Genomic DNA, 8,190 nt, shown 5'->3' with positions numbered 1-8,190 from the left:
AAATATAAACATTCTTGACTCTTATTGACATTCTTTGTGGGGTGAAGCTGCTTTTGCTTCCATTCTGAGCATTGAAAGGCCTTCTATGATACTTCTACCAGTCCTCAGTATTTTATTTTCCCTCTGTTGTGAACTTGTTTTTAAATTTGAAGCAGATATAAATATCATTAACTTGCTACATATGTAGATATTCAGTGTTACATAGTCAGAAAGTTTGTGTACATCACACGTATCTACATAATTCCCCCCTTTCCAACTGTGTTCCTGATGAAAGGATGGTGGGAAATGGCATTATGGGCATATGTCTTACAGTACACAGTGTTTCCCCTGTTCCCTCTACCATATCTGGATGTTCTTTCATCTTTCAGCTTCTAGACTTACTTGCTCTTTTTCTTAAGCCAGGTGTATCTCATCCCCCTGCGCACACACACATGTGTACACACACACACATTCTACCGTAGGGAGTAGCGTGCACCATCCAATTCTCCCACTCCAGCTCTGGACCCACCCACTGGAGGCAGTGTCTTGCACGAATTCATTTGTAAGTTGCTTTTTAAAACTCGAGTGGTCAGGAATTAGGACTGATATCCACACCTACTAGGCAGGCCCTCAAGGACAACTTCTATGGTTAATGCCAGGTTATCTTAATGTTTGACTACCTGGGTTTCATGTCTTCCTGTGCCACCTGTGTGACCCATGATTCCCACATTTCTGTCTCCTGCTAGAATTTTTCTCTCCAACTCTGGACTCTTACAATCTTCTACTGATTTGACACCTTCAATTGAAACTCTGATATCTTAAAAGCAACATGTGTAAAAACTGAGCCCTTTGTTCTCCTACCCCCCAAACTGGTTCTTCCTGCAACCTCCCCCATTCAGTTAGTGGAAACTTAATCCATCCAGCTGCTTGGGTTAAAAAGCTTAGAGTTACTCTGACTTTCACTGACATACCACATGAATTCTGTCAATAGATCTGGTTTAACACTGCCTTTAAACCATATCCAGAACCCAGCCACTTCTCACCATGGCTCCTGCCTCGACTGCTGCTTCCCTGCCCTGAGCCACTGTCCTCTCCTCCTGCACAGCCCTTTTCAGAGGCTTCCCACCTTTCATCTCTGACCCGTTTTGACTATTCTCACCCGGCAGTCAAGTGAGCCTCGAAAACCTAAGTTAGATAGTGTCGTCCTTCTGCAGTGCCTCCCCATTTCACTCTGGGTAAAAGCCACAGTCCTTACAACGTCCTCCAAGGCCATGAAGGACCTGCACTGACCCTCCTCCGCAGCTCCAGCCGTGTCCCCATTCTGGAACATGTGAGGTGTGCGCTGCCCTTGGTGATGGTTATTCCGTCCACCTGGGACTTCTTACCTCCAAGTCTTAGTTCTACCCTCAGTCCTCAGTGTGGCCTGCTCTGGTATTTAATACAACATCACCCTCATCCCATACCCTCAACTCTCTTTACCTTGCCCTTTTTTGATTTTTCCATGGTTCCTCTTTCCTAACATGCCACCTCCTCTGCTGCTCTGTTGTGTGAATTGTCATCTCCACCCCCATCCCAGCTAGACTCCAACCAAGCTCCGTGAGGACAGGAATTTTGTTTTGTTTATTGATCTATTCCAAGTGCCTAGACTAGTCCTGGGTACATAGTAGGCAGTCAAAAATTATTTGCTGAATAAATTTAAAGACTATTTTAAAAATGAATCATCCTTTCAGGAACGGGTGAGGATCGGAAGCTGCATGAAGGAAAATGGTGCAGTAAATATTGATATTTGCCTGTTGTTCTTTGTGTGATATATATATGTGTTTTAGTCTTAATTTGGTATCCCAGTTTCTTAATTTAATAGCTGTATTAAGGTGTAATTTACAGGCCATAAAATTCACACATTATAATTGTACAAGTCAGCCATTTTATCTATTTCTAGATTTGTGCAACTTTGTCCTCATAAAGTCCCCTTGTGTCCGTCCATATGCAGTTTGCCCTCCCCTCAGTGGCACCCTGATTTTATTTCTTTTTTTTTTTTGGCAATCACATCTCAAACGGATAATTTACACAGCAGTACTAATATAGCTTTGCACTTTTTGAAATGACACACTTAAATATGAAATTAGCGGTCATTGCTGAATGTAGGTAGCAGTATCCGACATTGGTGAAAAGAATGGACTTGAGTGTCAGACTGGCTGCAGTCTTACCCAGCTCCACCATTTACCAAGTTACCCAAATTATTTTCTGCCTCAAGCTCTTTATCTGTTATATGGGGGTAATAATAGCAGCTTACAGAGTTGTTGTGAGGATTAAGCAAACAGGGAAAAAAAATTTAGTATAGTGGCCTGCTTATGTTATTACCTAAGAAATGGGCTTATGTTATTACCTAAGAAATAGCCTTGCAGGTAAAGGGCAAAATTCAAATCAGTTTCTAAAGTATATGTAAAATATAATCCAGTTCCTGCCTGGTTTGTAAACACGTATGCCTACTGAAGAATTTAAAAGCAGGCTAATTTCCAACAGAAAAGATCATTTCTCAGCATTTCTTTCAAAGATAGCTGCAAAATCACTTTTACTAAATGTTCCATGCCCAACTCTTACAGAAATTTGACACCACGGACGTAATTATCTACATTTTTGTTAAAATGATTCTGACCATCAGGAAGTGTTCTCAATTATATTTTAGCCTTTATGTTGAGAAATACTGTGAGACTTCTTCTAAATTAATGGGTGGGGGCATTCATTGTAGCTCTTGTAGCCTGATAAGCCTGCACTAAATTATCTTTTTTTAACTTTTAATTAAAGTAATAAATTAATTTTTTGCTGGGGGGTGGTAATTAGGTTTTTATTTATTTATTTTATTTTTAGAAGAAGTACTGGGAATTGAACCCAGGCCCTTGGGCATGCTAAGAACATGATCGTCCACTTGAGCTATACCCGCCCCCCTAAATTATCTTAAATAAGGTCTTTTTCTCTGTTTTGTTAATTTATGTACAGATGCGCAAAGCAGGGTCATCAGAAGCCTCTCAATCACGAAGATGATAATAGTGAAAAACATTGCGCAGTGACAGTGAATCCTTGGCATATGAAGAAAGATTGTAAAGTCCTGAATGAATTAAGAAGGTATTGTTACATTAACATACGTGTAAGCATGGCTCTCTTACCTTTATTTTTCACTTTATAATGAAGATAATCCCCAACCGTCACGGTTGCTTTGTTTGATAGAGGCCATATCTAAACCCTTTTCTGCAAGTTTTTTAAATAAGAAAGAGCAGCTAATTTATCAGAAGTGTGAATGGTGTAATCTGGTCTGTCTAGTATGGTAGCCACGAGCCACATGTGGCTATTGTGAATTGAGATGTTCTATAAGTGGAAAATACATAATAGATTTTCAAGACTTTGTACAACAAAAATAATGTAAAATATTATTAATAAGTTTTAAAAGTGTCAATCACACTTTTGAAATGATAGTGTATTGGATATTTTGGGATAAATGTAATTATTACTGGAATTAATTTCACTTATTGCTTTTTATTTTCTAAATGGAATTACTGGAAAATTGTGACTTGCACTATGTTTCTATTGAGAGTGCTGGCTTCTAACTTATTGCAAATAATATGAAAAGAAAACTTTGATTAAAAATTTTGTAATTGAGTCGTTGATTTACATCATATTAGTTTCAGGTGTACAAAATAGAGGCTCAACATTTTCATAGATTATATTCCATTTAAAGTCACCATAAAATAATGGCTATATTTCCCTGTGCTGTATGATACAGCCCTGTAACCTATCCATTTTATACGTAGTACTTTTTACCTCTCAATCCCCTAACCCCTCCCTGCCTCCCCTCTTCTCCTTCTCCCCATTGGTAACCACAAGTCTGTTCTGTGTACCTGTGAGTCTATTTCTGTTTTATTATAGTCATTAATTTGTTTTATTTTTTAGATATACATATAAGTTAATACATAGAATATTTGTTTATCTTTCTCTGACTTATTTCACTTAGCATAATACCCTGTAGGTCCATCCATGTTATTGAAAATGGCATTATTTTATTTTTTAATGGCTGAACAGTATTCCATTTGTGTGTGTGTTCATGGTATGTATATATGTGTGTGTATATATATGTATACATGTATATATACATATATATATATATATATAATATACCACAACTTCTTTATCCAGTCATCTGTCAGTGAACATTTGGGTTGTTTCAGTGTCTTGGCTATTTTAAATAGTGCTGCTGTGAACATTGGGGTGCATGTGTCTTTTTGAATTAAATTTTTCTCCAAACATATACCCATGAATGGGATTGCTGGATCACACGGAAGTCTATTTTCATTTTTTTATGGAACCTCTCTTCTGTCCTCCATAGAGGCTGCACCAATTTACATTCCCACCAATCGAGTAGGAGGGTTCCTTTTTCCTTAAAAGGTAAAAAATTCTCTACATTTACCTACCTTCCTTTCAGTTTAGGACACAGTTTGGCAAAAACCAGATAGAATTTAATAGGAGTAAATACAGTATTTATTTTGAATGTCCATGCATTATGGATAGATATGTTATTGATGAGTTGGTTCCCTATTTTTGTAGGTGCAGATGTTTTTATAGCTTCACAGACATTTCAGTCTTGCAGAGAGGAAAATTTCTTTTTATTTTGCTGAACTTGTCCGGGTGTCTTTATCGGACTTGGTCCAGGCCTGCAGAGGTGAATACACATCCAAACCTGAACCATTTGAATGTCTGCAAGATATTAAGAGTCTAGAATATCAGATCTGGACTGTAACTCTGGTAAATGACATCAGTGACTGGACTCAAGAAAACTCCATTTGAGGACAAAACCTTTCATAAGCCAAAAAGGCTTTGAAATTGTGGCAAAGCCAGAGACTTTTGTGCACCACTTATGGCCACAAACCCATGAGGACAACCACAGGCCTTCTGGAGTGCCAAGGAAATTCCATGTGAGGAGTCCAGCACTCACAGGAATCCAACAAGTCCCTGTCTGCCAGAACACTTTCATTGCTACTGTGCTGTTTTGAGTAAATGTCTTTTCATCAGGTTCAAATTGGTTTGTTGTTATTTTTTTGCATAAAAAAACAACTTCTTGTTCCCTGGTGAAAGTAAAAGCCTAACATTTTCTGATTTCTTTTGACAGAGAAAACATGAGCCTGTGGATCTAACCTCATCTGTGATGGTCTGCAGCTGGGAGCAACCAGATCAGTGTCAGTCCCCTTGCAGCCATTGGCTGGGAGCCTGCATGTTCCTTGGAATGGTATTTGAAACATGTCACACTAGCCGTGCCTTCGCTGTGGGCTGGGAGGCGAGTCACTCAGAATCTGCATTATGGAATGTATGTTTCAGATCTACAGTTAGGAGATCTTTTTTAATAGCCAGAGAATATAGTCATAAATATATCTATTAATGTATTTATGCAAGAACATTTTTAAAGATTTTTTTATTATAAAAAGTTTCCCCCCAAAATTGAAAATGAAAGAACAATGGAATTAAAAATCATCTGTACCTTAATTATACATAAAGAATCATAAAATCCTTCTAAACTTTTTTTGCTCAAATGAAGATATTTTTCCCTTCCAAAAAGGAAAATTATCATTTCACATTTTTTTACTTTCTCCTTTTATTATATATTCCATATCAATAAATATAAATCTTTTAAATCCCTTTTAATGGCTGTTTAACACTATATTGAACAGATATGTAAATAGTCCTAGGTTTCAGAAATTTAAAAAATTGTCATTACAATACCACTGCAAAGAATATTTTGGTGTTTCTATTTTTAGTTACTAATTTGGACTAAAAATTAACAAGTTTGCTTTTCTTCATCTAAAACATTGGTTATTTTACGAAGGAACTGTAAGGATTTTAAATAACTTTTCAGTAATTTCAACAAAGAAATTATCTTTAAGGCAAAAATGTATGATGGATTGCAAATCTATTTTTATTATATCTTCACTTTTACCAGTGTGACATATGTGTGTGTTTACACAAGTGCTTTAACTACCAGCAACGTAAGAAAAATCTGTGTACTAAAAATGTGAAAATACTTTCCCGGTTTGTGTTTTCATTCTCCCAATGTAGGTTTTGGATGACAAGCTTGTATTTGCAAAAGTACACCCCCTGTGGGAGGTGTTCTGTACATACGCTGAGATACTGCACATAATATTGCCTCTGAAGCCCAATGATCTGAAAACCCGGTCCTCAGCCTTTGATAACTTGAGATGTTTTATGAAAGTCCTCCAAGTGGATGAAAGTATCAACAACCGGAACAAGAGCTTTTCTTTGCCCTATTTGAGAAGAGCTCCGTGAATGACTTTTATATTCAGCATAGAGATACATTCTCCAATCCAACCACCAGAAACCGCATTGTAAGTCTAAACCGAGTTTAGCTGCTGTCTTGGGGGTGATTTAGAACCTGCTGTTGAATTATCAGTGATTTGGTTTGGTTGGTTTGATTTGGTTTTTAAAAGCTGCCCATAAAAAGGAAAAAAGAGAAAGAAAAGAAATATGCCTACAGATTCCTGTTAGGATAGTAAACAGTGGCTGGTTAGTTACCTTGTATAAACCACAAGCTCTCTTAGAACATTTTTAGGTTTACTTCATCCTTTCTCAGATCAAGTATCAAGTAAGGGACAGTGTTAAAAAAAATTCAGGATTAACAGGTTTGTGAGCTCCAGGATTTGCAAGGCAGCTTTCCCTCCCCATGGTGTAAGTCAAATGGCAGAATTGAAATAAAGCACCTCATGTATCCTCCGGTGTTAACAGGAAAAGGCTAATCTTCTTGACCTTGTTTCTTCCTGGGTAAAATGAAGATAATATATCAGGAGGCGACAAGCTCATTTAAGGCAGGAAGCATGTTGTCTTGTTCACTGCTGAATCTCAGGCACTGGGAAGGCTGAGTTTAACGAGCGAATGAATGAACGAACTGTACTTCCCCCACAGTTACCATGTGGGACAGTGAGGATTAGAAGCTAAGAGCATAGACTCTAGAGGGGAGGGCACAGCTCAAGTGATGGGGCGCATGCTTAGCAAGCATAAGGTCCTGGGTTCAGCCCCCATCACGTCCTCTAAAATAGACATATAACCCTAATTACCTCCCCTCCCCCACCAGAATTACCTTATTATCTCCCCACCACCAAAAAAAAAAAAAGAGAAGTGGCCAAGAGCGTAGACTCAAGCTGGAACACCTGTGTTGGTTTCTCGCTGTCGACCTTGTAAATGTCATTTACCCTCTGTGTCTATCAAGTTCCTCACCAATAAAATGGGGATAATTGTAGTACCAACCTCGTAGAGATGCTATGGGGATTAATGAATCTGTGTCAGTGATACAACAGCCCTGGCTTATATTAAGTACTATGCATCTGTCAGCTCTTTTCATAATTACTGACAGATGTTATTATCGACAAAAGACGTATTAGTTCTTTGAAAGAGAAATGCATGTTAGACCATTTCATTTATCACTTTCTGTAATTCAGGCTTTTCCCTCTGAAATAACATTTTATGTCTGTGCACTAGAAAGCCACAGGGCTTTCCAAATTTCATCTGTCTGGGTTCTTGTCATGATGGCAATACTGCAGATTGCTGACATTTTTTAGGGACTCCGTCTGAGATGACAGCAACCCCTCAAATTTACGAGCGCTTCTCTAACTGATAACATCTCGTTAGAAATGAAGTTTTTATAATGTAACAGCTTCAGATGCTTAATGATGCCATAAATGCAAGGATGTTATATCTAAGCTCTTTAAATAAATCTTGTCATTGAAATAAAGGAAATACTATTTTATAGCCCTCTATGACTTTGTTATCTTTGCTATCTGTTTATCTGACTCTCTAAGACCAAAGAAAGCAAATACTAAGATTGATCATTACTACTGTGTGGTACACGTATTTGTGGATGAAGACAATATTGAAATGCACTGTTTAAGATATTAAAATGGACATTAAACAGCTTCTTGATGCACATGCATGAACAGAACAGGGAGCTGGGTGCAGGGAGCAGACACTGAGCTTCCTGGATTAGAGACCCAGCTTAGCAGTCCAGCCCAGCAGTCCACATGTTTCATATTTATGTCCCAGCAAAATTAGCAGTGAGAGTCTTAAATGAACTTTGGGGACACTTGCAAACAGCTGTCATGATTACTAATGCGGGACACCAGGATTCTACAGTGTTTAGTTGGCATCTGTGCATAACCA

At 38.0% G+C, this 8,190-nt stretch overlaps 1 long non-coding RNA gene across 1 annotated transcript; it reads left to right on the top strand.

Moving 5' to 3' along the window:
- The first annotated feature begins 2,976 nt into the window (after nucleotides 1-2,976).
- Nucleotides 2,977-6,354, top strand: LOC140700673 (uncharacterized). Its single transcript, XR_012079164.1, has 4 exons — nucleotides 2,977-3,102; nucleotides 4,358-4,416; nucleotides 5,138-5,332; nucleotides 6,079-6,354. It is a non-coding gene; the product is annotated as an uncharacterized lncRNA (long non-coding RNA).
- Nucleotides 6,355-8,190: the final 1,836 nt, after the last annotated feature.

Source organism: Vicugna pacos, chromosome 2 (genome assembly GCF_048564905.1).
Source record: "Vicugna pacos chromosome 2, VicPac4, whole genome shotgun sequence".
In the NCBI taxonomy this organism is placed as follows: domain Eukaryota; kingdom Metazoa; phylum Chordata; class Mammalia; order Artiodactyla; family Camelidae; genus Vicugna; species Vicugna pacos.
Note: the sequence above shows the minus strand (reverse complement) of the source record. Positions and strands in the feature narration are given on the sequence as shown.